The sequence below is a fragment of the Gymnoscopelus microlampas genome, assembly GCF_963454915.1.
Source record: "Gymnoscopelus microlampas genome assembly, chromosome: 4".
Lineage (NCBI taxonomy): Eukaryota > Metazoa > Chordata > Actinopteri > Myctophiformes > Myctophidae > Gymnoscopelus > Gymnoscopelus microlampas.
Genome location: NC_139941.1, coordinates 6,423,133 through 6,439,054, shown reverse-complemented (window position 1 = coordinate 6,439,054; position 15,922 = coordinate 6,423,133). Strand labels below are relative to the sequence as shown.

Here is a 15,922-nt window from a genome sequence, read left to right as displayed (position 1 = left end):
TAACAACCTCAAATAACGGTAAGAAAACGCCTGGGGCGAAATTGTCCTTTAAGACCTGGAACGTATCTGTGTCACTTTTAGATTTCTTTGGCTATTCAAAAATAGCTACAAGCTACAATCTACAAGCTCATACGAGCTTGTAGATCTGCTACTTTTGAAAAATCGTGAACATTTTTATTTTATTTTTTTCATTTTTCAAAAAACTGTTTAGAAAATGAATTTAGAAAATGCTTAGAAGCGGCCCTCAGGTCTTAATGGGTTAAGTCCACATACCAGCTCTGACAGTGTGATTTAAAAAAAAAACGGTTCGAGAATCGGTTCCATCCAAATGTGATGGAACAGAATCCTTGTTCCTCAATGTTGGATCCCAAAGTTCCGGATCCCAATCCTGTAATACAAACAACTCTGTCCCGCTGTTCTGTACTTATGAAACATCATTGGGAAACGTATCGGAATGTTTTACTATTGGTTTCGGAGGCTCAGACATTTCATTGTCTTAGCCTATGTCGGCGGTCCATTTCCCTATCAACTGTACACACACACACACACACACACACACACACACACACACACACACACACACACACACACAGTACATCCATCCCAATGACATCATGATCGTGACACTGAAATGATCAGACCCCCCCCCCTAAAATTAATTTGTCAAAGAAAATCAATCACTCAATCAATCAATGCTCGGTTTGCTGGTTTATGGATGCCTAGCACACCATAGACAGCGTGTGTGTGTGTGTGTGTGTGTGTGTGTGTGTGTGCGTGCGTGCGTGCGTGCGTGCATGCGTGCATGTGTGCGTGGGCGCGCGCATGTTTCTGTACCAGCCCACCCTACTGTACCGCCAGCTGATCCGTGTCATAACTCCCAGCAGGCCGCACAGCAAGCACATGCTTACAGTGTGATACCATAATAACACACATACACACACACACACACACGCACACCTGACCCGACCTGCCACACTCTCACACTGCTCACAGCACCAAAGGGCAAAAGGCTGCATGCAACCATTTAAAAACACTATATTGCCGCTCCCGGGCACAAACCTCTATCATATCTCCATATTTTAACTTTTTGTGTTTTTTCCCCACGTAAATCAACGCCCTACTTGATCATACTACAGCGTCACACAAGAGCACCAAAAGTAGCGGATCCACAAGCTCGAAACGTGGCGCGAAGCGGAAGCGTTTTGCGCTTGTACATCTGCTACCAGGGGGTCCCCAGCAACATGTGTTAATATAGTGTCACAATAATTGTAACCTTTTATACTTTGGCTATTCAAAAATAGCAGATCTACAAGCTCAAGCTCATAGCCACGCTATGAGCTTGTAGATCTGCTATCTGCAAAGAATAGCCAACTATGCAAAAACAAAAAAAACAAAAAAAATCGAAGTCTCGCTCGTCTAGCGAGACATTCTTTTATGCTGTTGCGGACCCAGGATGGAGTTTTATAAACATTTTCTACTGTACCATTCATCCTAAGATATCACAACATCATAGAAAAGGTAAGAAAAACTTAGTCCAAAATTCTCCTTTAAGTTCAAATGAAATAACCCTCTTTGAGCAGCCCATACGTTTTTCCAGTAATCCTATCCTATCCTATCACCATGACTCAGCCATAACCATATCAGGAGTTCCCAATGCAGCTACGCCCAAATATGGAGTGCGTTGTCTAACCTCCATGTGTCAAGGCATATCAGGGCACAAACAAATCAGTCAGCTCCATATATGGGCACAAAAGGGGACATGCCCAGTATATATGGGCATATACTGGTGATGACATCAGGGTCCTCCAAATATGGGCATAAAAGGGACAACTGGACTGGAAAGATACAGAGATCTCGAACCTCTAGTAATGAAATACAAGTCCTAAACTATAGTTGTAAGTCATTTCACAAATAAAAGCTGAAATCTAGCTCAGGTATATTATGATCAGGCCTGGCACAGGCTTTATAGAGCAGTGGTTCTCAAACTTGTTCATGTCAAGGACCCCCAAATTGACACATATTAGCCCGCGGACCCCCATTTGAAAAGATATGCCAGGGACCCCCATAAGAGCAGATTTTTTTTTTTACAGCTCTAGCAGTGATTCTCAACCATTTTCATTTCAAGGACCCCCAGTTTTGAATTGCATTAGGCTAGGGACCCCCATTTAATGACATTTCTATCTTCGGGACTCCAATTTGAATTGTAAAATCAAACTCTGAGAGCGTACAAATGGAACCAAATGGACCCGTTAGGGTCCATTTGGTTCCTAACTATCCATCATTTAGCTGGGGACCCCCTGGAACTCCCTCAAGGACCCCTGGGGGTCCCCGGACCCCACTTTGAGAACAAATGCTTTAGAGGCTGCAGCCCGGGCACCAAGCTTGAGGGGGCCACACATAGGGCCCGGCGGCCTATTGCAAGTAACAGCGCCGAAACTATACTGTCAGAGAACTGCTGAAATAGCGGCCCAAAAAAATGTGGTGCCGAAATGCACCGGGAGCACCCCTCACCGATCCTGGTGTGTGTGCGTGCGTGCGTGTGTGTGTGTGTGTGTGTGTGTGTGTGTGTGTGTGTGTGTGTGTGTGTGTGTGTGTGTGTGTGTGTGTCTGTGTGTACGTCTATCCTGGGCATAACTCAGGCACTGTCTGACTGACTGACCCCCCCCAACACCCCCCGCTGTACCCGGTCTAGTTATATAAATGTACTGGGCGACGTTACAAAAGAGCAACATTGTGATAAATAAGTAGCTTTACAGCGGCTTAAATGTTCAATATTATTAACAATCAGCTGTGTGTGTGTGTGTGTGTGTGTGTGTGTGTGTGTGTGTGTGTGTGTGTGCGTGCGACTCACAGCTTCAGGTTTTGCTTCTGTGTTTTACCGCAGTACTTCTTTTAATTTTTTTATTTCATTTCAAGGACCCCCCCCCCCCCCCCCCCCCCCCAGTTTGGTGAATCTGCTTTAAGGACGCGGATCCCCAGAACTCTGAGAGGGTACAAATGGACCTGAACGTTACAACCAGAGGCTGAGCTGTGCATTCTGTGAGCCTATACTACCAGCCTCAAATACAGTGTTGGAAAAAGTACTCAAATGTTTTACTTAAGTAAAAGTATCAATACTACGAGTAAAAGTACATAAGTATTGGCATGAAAATGTACTTAAAGTACCAAAAGTAAAGGTACCAAAATACTACTAAAATACCAAAAAAAAAATCCTAAAACGCGTACTTAAGTACAGTACTTGAGTACAGTACTTGAGTAAATGTACTTGGTACTGTACACCACAGCTCATATTGGCCTTAATGTCAGCACAATGACTCGACCTGATGGCATGTGTTAAGCCCACGTATGCGCGTGAGCGTGCGCGTGTGTGTGTGTGTGTGTGTGTGTGTGTGTGTTCTGGGTGACGGGGGACAGTCGGGAGAGGGACAGCTGCCAACTGGAGAGTGACACACGCGCACACATGCAAAGACGTCGACACACTGACACACGCAAACGTTAACCTCGGCACTATTAAGCTATCCGCTAGCTGCCTGCTTGTTAGCTCCGGGTGCAGTATCCCGTTAGCTCCCTGCTAGCTTGAATTGTTAGCATTCTGCTAGCTCTCTCTGTTATGCTAGTCTGTTAACTCTCAAAGTTTATGTAAGACTAACCCCCTTTCTTGGGGCCCCACTTGCTTAGCCTGAGCCCCTCTCTCTCTCTCCATCTCTCACACACTCTCTCTCTCTCACTCACACACACACACACACACACACACACACACACACACACACACACACACACACACACACTCACACACACACACACACACACACACACACACACCTCGACAGGCCTCAGACAGCGGGGTGATTGTGCGCAGTGAGACCAGACTCCTGCATAAATAGCTTTATTATGTCCCGAAAGCTGCCAGCAGCTCTGCTCAAAACGGACCTGAGAATGAGACACCGAGACAAATGGACAGAGAGGGAGAGAGAGAGGGAGAGAGAGGGAGAGATAGAGAGAGAGAGAGAGAGAGAAGAGAGAGAGAGAGAGAGGCTGGTGGAAAACACAACCTTTTAAGGGTACAAGCCCGGCAACTCCGAGGGCCTGAGGTGAACTCACAAATAGCTCCCACACATTCACACGTCTGTCTTGTCTGTCTGTCTGTCTGTCTGTCTGTCTGTCTGTCTGTCTGCCTTTGTGTCTGACCTATATATCTCATGTCTAACCTCATACATACTGTAGCCTATCTGCTGGATTCTGTGTATATGTAGATACCTTTTTTTTTAGATATCATTTTTCTCTTTGCCGTTTTATTTAATGTTCTCCTTGCTCTCCCTGTCCCCCCTGTTGTTCTTTTCTCTTCCCGAAGACAACCAAAACGATGGAGGTCGCACAAAAAACGAATTTCACCCACTTCTTTACACCTGTAAACCTGTGATGTGACAATAAAGTTGATTCTGTCTGTCTGTCTGTCTGTCTGTCTGTCTGTTTGTGCGTGCGTGCGTGCGTGCGTGCGTGCGTGTGTGCGTGTGTGTGTGTGTGTGTGTGTTGTGTCTTCAGCTACAATGAAGTGAAACACTGACATGAGGGATGGTCCACACGCGCGCACGCATGCGCGTGCGTGCACAAACACACACACACACACACACACACACACACACACACACACACACCAGGGGCGTTGTTAGGCGGGGGCTTCGGTGGCTATAGCCACCAATGTTTTATCCAAAGCCACCAATAAAAATAAAAAAACGTTTTTTTTTATTATATATCTATAACCCTAACCTAACCCTACCCCTAACCCTATAACCGAAATAAAGTAACAAAAAACGGGGGGGGGAAGTACCCAAATCCGCCAAAATCCGCAAGGGGGCACATGCACGCGCGCTGCATGTGCCCGTTGCCTGCGGGGCTAAGCCCCCAACCTAGTAGAGACCTAGCAACGCGTCTGACACACATACACACACAGGCTCAACATATCTCCAGATGAGCATTAAGTCATCTTTAGCTGCAGCAGAGGTAACAAAATGGCCACACTGGCCTCCTATACTCTACAACTGCCTCCCCCAAACCTCATGTGTGTGTTCTCCTGTCTCCTCTTCATCCTCCTCTGTGCTATACCCATCCTCCTCTTCCCTCCGACTTCCTTCTCTCTCCCTCTCTCTCTCTCTCTCTCTGTCTCTGTGTTCTCGGCAAAGCGTTGCTGACATGCTGTCAGCACTCCCTGCCAACAAACCGTAGCTGTCGGGGTATGTCCCAAAAAACGGTTAATTTTTCAGAATTCAAATTAAAAAACAGCGCTGTGTTACACTGTAATATGACAATTAGGCTATTCAAATATAGCAGATATGCAAGCTCATAGCTATGATGTATATAGATCTGCTATTTTTTTTTAAACGTGAAAATGTGTGCAAATCTTTGAATATATAAGTGTCCGGCAGGAACCAGCTAACTCCATTCTTCCGCTTTTGCATTGTTTTCCATAAATCGGTGCTATTGAACACCCTTTACGTCTGTGTGTTGGTAAAACAAAATATTGAACCAATGAAAAGTATTAAAAAGCGCTTCTGACAGAAGCAGCTAACTCCATTGGATCCTCAAACTTTCTGCTAAACCAGCTAACTCCAGCAAAGGGGGGTGGAGTTAGCTGGTTGTGCTGACTCCAGGCTCCGCCCCCTTTTGACCTCCAACCTCATTGTGAGCTTGGAGGTCCATTCAGCTGTTCTTATCAATGATGAACAAAACCTCCTAAGTCCATTTTTGTTTTGTTTTTTTCATTTCCTGAAAAATGAACATTTTGGAGTTAGCTGGTTCCTGCCGGACAGCAGAGATATACATACTCAAATATTTGCTTCTGGGGGTCCCTGGAAAAAAAAATATATATGTTCAATATTTGCACACATTTTCACGATTTTTCAAAAAAAGCAGATCTAAAAAAAATAGCAGATCTACAAGCTCATAGCACGGCACCGAGTGCCGCGCTATGAGCTTGTAGATCTGCTATTTTTTTTAGATCTGCTATTTCAGCATCATTAACGGTTTGTCATTGCCTTTAAAAGTTCAAATACACATTCATCCCTCCATTTGTAACTGGATACCCATCCTGATCTTCTGCAGAGTCCAAGAGCACCGATTGCCAATGTTTTAGACCGGTATTTTGTCCCCCAGAAAAGTGCAAAATGTTACGTAGATTAAAGTTTCCATTTGTGAACATTTAACTCATGAGCAAACAAATACATAAAAATAAACTGTCTTCATCCTCTCTCTCTCTCTCTCTCTCTCTCTCTCTCTCTCTCTCTCTCTCTCTCTCTCTCTCTCTCCCTCTCTCTCTCTCTCTGTGATTCATCTCTCTCTCATCCTAATCTCTCTCTCTCTCGTTCTCTCTCTCTCTCTCTCTCTCTCTCTCTCTCTCTCTCTCTCTCTCTCTCTCTCTCTCTCTCTCTCTCATATCATCTTCTCCTCATCCTCATTTCATTTCATGTCATCTTCATCAACACTTACACGCGTTGTGAGCTTGTAGAACTGCTATTTTCAAACATTTAAGTACTTTTACTTCTAGTACTTTAAGTACATTTTGATGCCAATACTTTTGTACTTTTACTCAAGTAACATTTTGAACACAGGCCTTTTACTTGTAACAGAGTATTTATATATTGTGGTATTGCTACTTTTACTTAAGTAAAATATCTGAGTACTTCTTCCACCACTGGTGCCAACTAGTGATTACTGAGACACACTGTAGTGGGAGACAGCATGAGGGAGAGACCGGGTAAGGAGAGACAAAGGAAAGACGAGTCTGATGATGGGACCTGATCTGGTCCTATAGACCAGCATGATGCAGCATTTTTTTTTTTTCAACCTGAGGTTCCGATTCTACAAAATGTCTTCTAAATCATAACAGTTTTTTTGAAAAAAAACTGTTTTTAATATCAAGGACCCCAAACCCCCATCTCAAAATATTTTGTTCCAGGGACCCCCCAGAATCAATTTTGACTTACAATTGTTCGCTTTGAAAGTCTATATATTCAAAGATTTGAACACATTTTCGCGATTTTTCAAAAATAGCAGATCTACAAGCTCGTAGCGCGGCACTCGGTGCCGCGCTACGAGCTTGTAGATCTGCTATTTTTGAATAGCCAAAGTGTAAAAGAATGCTTTTTTTTAGCTCAAATCAAAAAGTGACACAGATGCTTCTCCAGGTCTTAATGGGTTAAACCGTCTGAAATCTTGGAGCTTTAATTTCGTCAACTAAAACTATGATGAAAGATGTTCATCCACAACCTTTTTCGCCAACAAATAAAAACTAGACGGAAATGTTATGGAGGGACTTGTGGAAAAGAGCTCTAGAACGCCGATATATCGGACAGTATTTGACGACATTATGCAAGATTTATGTAAGTTAAAAATAATAATAATAAAACAAATAATAATAATATCCGATCTACAACATGTAGATCTCTCGAATAGAAACTTTAATCAAATGTTTTTTTGTCTGATGTCCCATCAAAACATCGGTAATGAGTGGTCTGGTACTCTCCAATTTCGGGATCGGCAGCATACTCCAAAAACCTGTCATCGGTCAGACTGTAAGAGTAACTATAATGCTCATTTCTGGATGTGGAAGTGAAATGAAGGTGAAAGCAGCAATGAAGCACAATGCTTCTAGACTGAATTTACATCCAGGTGACAACGTTTCAGCTGCTGACTTGTGTTCTCCCCGTAGCGTCCTGTTCTCACTGCATCCGCACCACCAATTACGTCTTTAATATTTGAGTTGCAAAGCAGTCTAGAGTAAACGGGGCATTTCTAAAGCGCTTTACAATTCACACACACATTCACACATTGACAGCCAGTGGGGAAAAGCAAGTATTGGTATCAAAATGTAATTAAAGTACGAGAAGTAGAAAGTACTCATTGTGCAGGAGAATGTCCCATTTCACAAGTTTTCAAGTGTATCTTTTGAAAATAGCAGATCCACAAGCTCACAATGCGTCGCATCGCCACGCATTGTGAGCTTGTAGATCTGCTGAAATGATACAGTAGGGCTGAAGTGGTTACTAAATGTTTTGTAATAATAATCAAAATCTACAAAGTAACTAGCAACTATGATGTTTACAAGTAATTGGAGTGGAGTAAAAGTACAATATTTGCCTCTGAGATGTAGTGGAGTAGAAGTAAAAGTACTGAATATTGGAAATACTCCAGTAAGGTAAAAAAAATAAACATCAAAATTGTACTTAAGTACAGTACTTGAATGTACTTAGTTACTTTACACCACTGTTGACAGCAGAGGAAACCATGCACAAGGCACCAACTTGCTCATCAGGAGCAGTTAAGGGCTCAGTGTCTTGCTCAAGGACATTTTGACACTAACCCAGGGGAAGTCGAGGATTTGAACCAGGAACCTTCCCTCCTGAGCCTCTGCTGCCCTCGACTAGTGGTTCTCAAACTTTTTTCGTGTCAAGGACCCCCAAATTGATATGTATTTGGCCGCGGACCCCCAGCTGAAAACAGTTTGTTCCAGGGACCCCCCAGAAGCAAAGATTTGTGTTCAAAATGTTCACCTTTTACAAAAAATATATTCAAAGATTTGCACAAATCTCCAAGATTATTCAAAAATAGCAGATCTACAAGCTCATAGCGCGGCACGAAGTGACGCGCTATGAGCTTGTAGATCTGCTATTTTTGAATAGCCATTTTTGAATAGCCACTGTGTAAATTGGTATTAATGTGACCATAAGTACGCTCTCAGAGTTACAGACACGTAAGGGCAAGGGTGGAAAAAAGTACTCACATTTTATACTTCAGTAAAAGTATCAATACCGCAATGTAGAAATACTCTATTACAAGCAAAAGGCCTGTGTTCAAAATGTTACTTGAGTAAAATGTGCTAAAAGTACCAAAAGTAAAAGTTCTAATGTTTGAAAAATAGCCTAGGTATAAAATAGGGCTGAGGTGTTTAATGTATGTGTTATCTAACTATATAAATGGCGACCAACTTCCGCACCCTCGGTGTCCACACCCCACAGCTCTGTTATCGACTAAACAACGCACCGCCAGACCACATGTCGGCAACTGACTCGCCACGGCGGCCGCGCTGAATTTACGCCTCGCGTAGGGGACATCTCACTGCTCACTACACCTTTTCCACCGCGCAACATAATTAATTCTACTCACCAAATGTCGGACAAAACGGAAGGGGAGGCAGCTTCGTACCGTTTACCGTGCGCACGACCTCATCACCACAACAGCACGCAGCCGCTGCGGGGGTTTTTTCCTTTTTTTCCAAACTTTTTTTTTGGTCACCATTTTCTCCAGGCACCATTTCTGGTGTAACGTGCGGCAGCATGCGCTGGGTTGCCACGTTTGTGCGGCAGCATGCGCTGGGTTGCCAGGTTTGCACAGCCAGCGCCAGAAACAAGCAACCACCTTCATGAAAAAAAAAAAAAAAGTTCCAGGGGTGTCCCCGCGCGTCCCAACACTCCACAGGGGGTCAGTGGACCATCAGGGGGTCCGCGGACCCCCTGTGGACCCCCTGAAACATAACAAATATTATTTCTTCAAATTTTTTCCTTTTTCAAAAAAAATTCTCCACAGTTTTACTCCGGCGATTTGGGTCCCCCAATATACACACGGCCACGCTGGGCCCCGTGCGCGGCTGGGGTTGAGGGGGGCGTAGCCCCCCGAAACTCTAGTAATATAATAATTGATATCTGCCAAGTGACTAGTAACTAAAGTTTTCAAACAATTGCAGTGGAGTAAAAGGACAATGTTCTGCCCCTGAGATGTAGTGGGGTAGAAGTCAAAGTACTGACAATTGGAAATACTCCAGTGAAGTAAAAAAGACCTCATAAATTGTACTTAAGTGCAGTACTTGAGTACAGTTACTTTGCACCACTGCGTAAAGGGTCCATTTGGTTCCATTTGTACACTTTCAAGAGTTACAGGCCCGTAAGGGTCCATTTGGTTCATCCATCATCCATCCAAGGGTCAAGGCTACTTCTGGTTAAATAAAGGAGGGATGGGAGGGGGGGGGGGGGGGGGGGGTATATATCTTCTGCCATTCATCTTATGCTCTCATGCAGAGCTTACTACAAGAAATGTGAGGGGAGAGGGAGGATGTTTCATGAGCTTGTAGCTCATAGCGCCAACATTTGTAACCCAAATCTTTGCTTCTGGGGGTCCCTGGGAACAAAATATTTTGAAATGGGGGTCCGCGGCCAAATACATGTCATTTTGGGGGTCCTTGACATGAAAAAGTTTGAGAAGCACAGTTGTAGATACTTGGAGTTTAATACTCTGACTTGTGATTCGTTGTTTTGTTTTGTTTGTTATTAGTGACTCATTTCCAGTGTTTATTTACTTGTTTTGTCACGTTAAATGTTTTGCCAAACAATATCAAATTTTGACATTGTTTGGTTGACGTGGTTGTTGTAGCTCTTTTTTTGTGCATAGGTGTATATGTGTATACATTGTATCATTATGTCTTTAGGACCCCCTCGAAAACGAGATGCTACATCTGAAGGGGTTATTCCTAAATAAAGAGAATGTCAATTATCATCAGATACAAATGTGGTGAATCTGGGGTTGCAGGCCTCTCTCTCTCTTTCTCTCTCTCTCTCTCTCTCTCTCTCTCTCTCTCTCAAAGATTTGAGTTAAAATGTTCGCTTTAAAAATATATATATTCAAAGATTTGCACACATTTTCACAAATTAAAAAAAATAGCAGATCTACAAGCTCGTAGTGCGGCACTCGGTGCCGCGCTATGAGCTTGTATATCTGCTATTTTTGAATAGACAAAAGTGTAAGTCTAATGTTCCAGCTCCAATGTTGTCTGCTCAAGAATGTGTATGTGTGCCATCACTTCCGATTTCACGTGTTCATCCTGTATCCTGTATGAGTTCTCCCTCTCCTGATTGGATAAAATCGGTATCCCGACCTGAACCTGTATTTTGTATTCACTAAAGAGCTGGAGAGACGGGGAGACCCCATGTTTCTGAACAAACACTTAGCAATGATTACCATCAGGGATATAGAGCTATGTAACACTTATTTGAACAAAATAATAATAATAGAGCACCTTTAACTCTCAAGATTTGTGTTCAGCGCTGAGAAAACGATTCATACCTCCACAGAATGCTGTATCCGGGCAGACATTTCAATATTTATTCTCTGTCAGTCAGTCGACACGCGCTGACACTCTGCACCTTAAAGGAGGAGTTCACACAAAAAATGACTTATTTTCTATCAATTGCACACCCCATGAAGCCTTGAATTCATGGATTTATTTTTGTTTTTGTGGCATTCCTAAGCCAATAATTTGATGACCGGGTGTGTATCCGGTAGGAGACAAAAAGAATCTACTTTGTGTCTCCTACCGGATACATTAGCCGGTAGGCGACGGGAATCAAATTATTAGCTTAGGAATGCGACAAAAACAAAAAGAAATCCATGGATTCAAGGCTTCATGGGGTGTGCAATTGATAGAAAATAAGTCATTTTTTGGGTGAACTACTCCTTTAATCCCATGCACAATGCACTGATTTGTATGATTCTTGCACATTTATTTAGTCCATATCACCTGCAGTATACATATATCTACTGCTATGCTCACACACCTTACAGCATGTCTAACCTCAGGTACTTACCGCACCAGATAGATAAACAATGCGTAAATACTGTATGTATACATTGTTGTTTTTATTTGATCGATCTCTCTCTTGCAGTGTTGATTTTGACCGCAGATTTTGATTTAGTTTTAGTCATAGTCTTTTGAATAAAATTCCATTTCGTTTTAGTCCTATTTTAGTCATCTGAAATGTTTTAGTTTTTGTCTAGTTTTAGTCGACTAAATATCATAAGATGTAGTCGACTAAAACTACAATTGATTTAGTCGACTAAAAATGTATTTTGGCGGTGCCTTGATGGCGTCGTTATGGCTGATTTTACACTTGGTTGCGCGCTGAAGATAGCCGATCTACAAGCCCACAACGCGTCGCAGCGCGACGCGTTGTGGGCTTGTAGATCTGCTATTTTCAGAGCGCAGCACCCGAGTGCAACCAAACATAAAACGACTCGTCTTTTAGTTCTACTGGATCTCTTCTCCACTAGTCCCTCACTAACATTTCAGTCTAGTTTTTATTTGTTTGACGAAATTGTCAATACATTTAGTCTTAGGTTTTCCTCTGTGAAAAAAAGGTAGTCGACGAACATTTTTCGTTGTCGTTTTAGTCGACGAAATCAACACTGCTCTTTAGCACTCTTGAGATTCGCAAGAATGTAAAGTGCTTTATAAATAAAATGCATTATTATTGTTATTAGCTCTCTCCCCCCCCTTCTTCTTCTTCCCTTTCTTTTTTTTATGGAAATAACAAAAAACGATGGGAGTTTGTGTAACGCCCAAACTCTCCCGCGTGGAATGCCAACATCTTAACCACTTCGCCAAAGGGAATTCCCTATCACTCGGGTGGAGATATTAGACTTTCAGGCCATCAGGCTCTGTTGCATTTGCACAAAAAACTAATTTCCCCCACATTTTTGCACCCGTAAACCTGTGACGTGACAATAAAAGTTGACTCTGATTCTGGTTCTAAACTAACTAATAGTGCTGAGATGGTTTTCATGCAGCCATGATGGCTGTGTGATGGATGCTCGTCTCTCCGTCAGACATGCAGGGCTTTATCGAGCGGGTCTGACTTCTCTGTGATGTCTGTGGGGTCGTGTTGTGTTGTGGTCATGTCTACACAGTGGTGGAAAAAGTACTCAAATGTTTTACTTTTACGTAAAAGTATCGATACTGCAATGTGGAAGTACAGTACTCTGCTACAAGTAAAAGTCTGGAATGAAAAATGTACTTGAGTAAAAGTACAAACCCTAACCCCAACAGGGGTCTCTGAGACCCCTGTTAGGGTTAGGGTTTGTATTGAATAAACACTCTTAACAGGGGTCTCCGTGTCTCTCCAGTTCTTGAATTAAACAGAAAATGCATGTTCAGGTGGGTTACCAATCGTAGTCAATCAGGAAGAGAGTACCCACTTATCAGCTTCAATGTTAGTGTTCTGTTCCAGTTCCATTTTTGTCCTGCTCATTTCTTGGTGTCATCACTTCCAATTTCACTTGTTTAATCTGTATCCTGTATGAGTGTCTCTATCCTGATTGGATCAAATTGGTATCCCGACCTGAAAATGGATGTTCTGTTTAATAAAGAGCTGGAGAGACATGGAGACTCCTGTTACTGAACAAACACCGCCCGCGCTATGAGCTTGTAGATCTGCTATTTAATTTTTTTAATCGTGAAAATGTAATCACGATTAATTTAATCGTCAAATATTTGAATATATATATTTTTTTAAAGCGAACACTTTTATCTCAAATCTTTGCTTCCGGGGATTCTACAAATGTCTTCTTTAAACGTATGCTGCTATAATATCAGTGGTTCTCAAACTTTTTTCATGTCATGGACCCCCAAAATGATTTGTATTTGCCCGCGGACCCCCATCTCAAAATGTTTTGTTCCAGGGACTCCCCCAGAAGCAAAGATTTGAGTTACAAATGTTCGCTTTAAAAAATAACATATAGGCCTATATTCAAATGTTCCACGACTTAAAAAAAAAAAAAAAGGCAGATCTACAAGCTACATATCTATCTGCTATTTTTGAATAGCCAAAGAAATCTAAAAATGACACAGATTCTTTCCCGGTCTTAAAGGGTAAATACTTATTTTAACAACGAAACAAGAAAAATCACGTACTGCACCTTTACCACTAACACTGAGGGTTTGACATTGAAACTGGTTTACATGCATGTTTGGAGAGCATGGTGTCCATTCCCAGCAGGGAGACAGTCAGAGCAGTATATAGTAACTGGACACTTCATTCCTTTGGACTTAATTAAGTGTTTTATTTTAGCTGAAAGCTAATTGGCCACAGATATACTACACTGTAATGGGCAAGGCTGCAGTTGATTTGTAAAGCACATTTCAACAACAAGACAACTCAAAGAGCTTTGAGCACCCAAACCGTGTGTTGTGCGTGGTGTGTGCGTGTGTGTGTGCGTGCGTGTGTGTGTGTGTGTGTGTGTGTGTGTGTGTGTGTGTGTGTGTGTGTGTGTGTGTGTGTGTGTGTGTGTGTGTGTGTGTGCGTGCGTGCGTGCGTGCGTGCGTGTGTGCGTGTGTGTGTGTGTGTTGAGAGAGGGAGAGAGAGAGAGATTATTAGGCTACATCTTTTGGCATGTGACCACAAAATTTGTGGTCACATGCCAAAAGATGTAGCCTAATCTCTCTCTCTCTCTCTCTCTCTCTCTCTCTCTCTCTCTCTCTCTCTCTCTCTCTCTCTCAGACACACACACACACACACACACACACACACACACACACACACACACACACACATTTGTGGCACAAAATGCTTTTCCACAACAATTCAGGTCTCACATAAATTGCCATGCATATTTTTTTTTAAAGAACCACTACAAACTACTAACCAATACAATAAGCAATGAACAAATTCACACACCAGCCCATCCATATGGATGACAAACAACACATCCTCTGGTACATGTGATGAGAGAGCTGTTATCATCCAGGTGATGGTGGTGGTTTAAACCTCTATGCAGTGGCTACTTGAAGATAGCAGATCTAACACGGCGTGCTGTGAGCTTGTAGATCTGCTATTTTCAAAAATAAATCTTGAAGAAAATGTAAAAAATGTGCAATATTTTTGGAAAACATTTTTTTTTTTAAAGGTGAGAAACAAGTCCAACAAAAAAACAATCCAACCAGGCTAATAATACTCACCCATGTATGAATGTTGTCACACTCCTCCTTTGCTGGGTAAATATTTGATCACGATCCTTCAGGGATCCATTGAGACACATGGATATGGACTGACAACCAACGTCCCTCCCGGTGATGGTGGTGTTTGGGGGGGGGGGGGGGGGGCTGTCAAAGGGCCCAAGATGTGTTTTTGACAGAAAAACCCCGAGGAAAATGGCGTCAACAGAGGGAGAGAGAGAGAGAGAGAGAGAGAGAGAGAGAGAGAGAGAGAGAGAGAGAAAAGGGGGCTGAAAATAGGGATTTTTTTTGCAGCCAAGATCTTGGAAGATCTACGCACGAATGTGTGCACGCACACACACACAGTGAGAGAGAGAGAAAAAATCCAATCCTTAAAAAAAATATGATGTCCAGATATTTCCCTTAGAATTAGATCTATATTCTAACGCGCGCATTCAGAGAGAGAGAGAGAGAGAGAGAGAGAGAGAGAGAGAGAGAGAGAGAGCGAGAGAGGGTGGTTTTGGTCACTCTGCGCCTCAGATCCCTTTCCCCCAAAAATCCCGTTATATATCAGACCGAGCCATTTTTTTTTTTTTTTTTTTACTGCAGTCTAAAACGGAACAGACCCCGGGACGGGAGCGATCGCACACGCACGCACGCACACACACATACACTCACACACAGAGACGTGGTTGGTTGGTTGGTTGGTTGGTATCCGATTTGCAAGAAGAGGAGAAAAAAAAGCCCCAAATATAATCCGACGAAGGGAAAGCGTCAGTTGGTTGTTGAGAGATATCATCCACCGTCAAATATATATATATATGTATATATATATTAGAGCTGAGTTGCAGAGGGGAAAAAGCGCAGAAGAAAAGAGCAGTTTTTTTGGGGGGGGGGTTGTCTGTCTGTTCCTCCTGGTTGCATGGGATGAGGGCTTGTAGCTCTCTCTCCTGCTCTCTGGGTGAATGTCAGGTCCCTCTTCGCCGTGTGTCTGCGAACCATCTGACGGGGAACAGACGGGAGACGCAAAGCTCTACGCGGTGTTGCCAGGTCAGTGAAAGAAACAAGCAAACCAGCTATATGAGAACGGTAAGCGGAAGTCTCGCCCCAAAACACGCTCGCCCCCATTTCTTTTTTTTTACTGGGGATAAGGTTAGAAATAAGATCTAA

General features: G+C 42.8%; 1 protein-coding gene across 1 annotated transcript in view; it reads right to left on the bottom strand.

Annotated features, from left to right (window-relative positions):
- The window catches only part of setbp1 (SET binding protein 1), a 97,639-nt gene extending 82,694 nt beyond the window's left edge, over positions 1–14,945 (bottom strand). The window contains exon 1 of the mRNA XM_084056253.1: positions 14,777–14,945. The gene's annotated coding sequence lies outside the window, so the exon portion shown is untranslated. The remainder of the gene's footprint in view (positions 1–14,776) is intronic.
- Between the last annotated feature and the right edge of the window lie 977 nt (positions 14,946–15,922).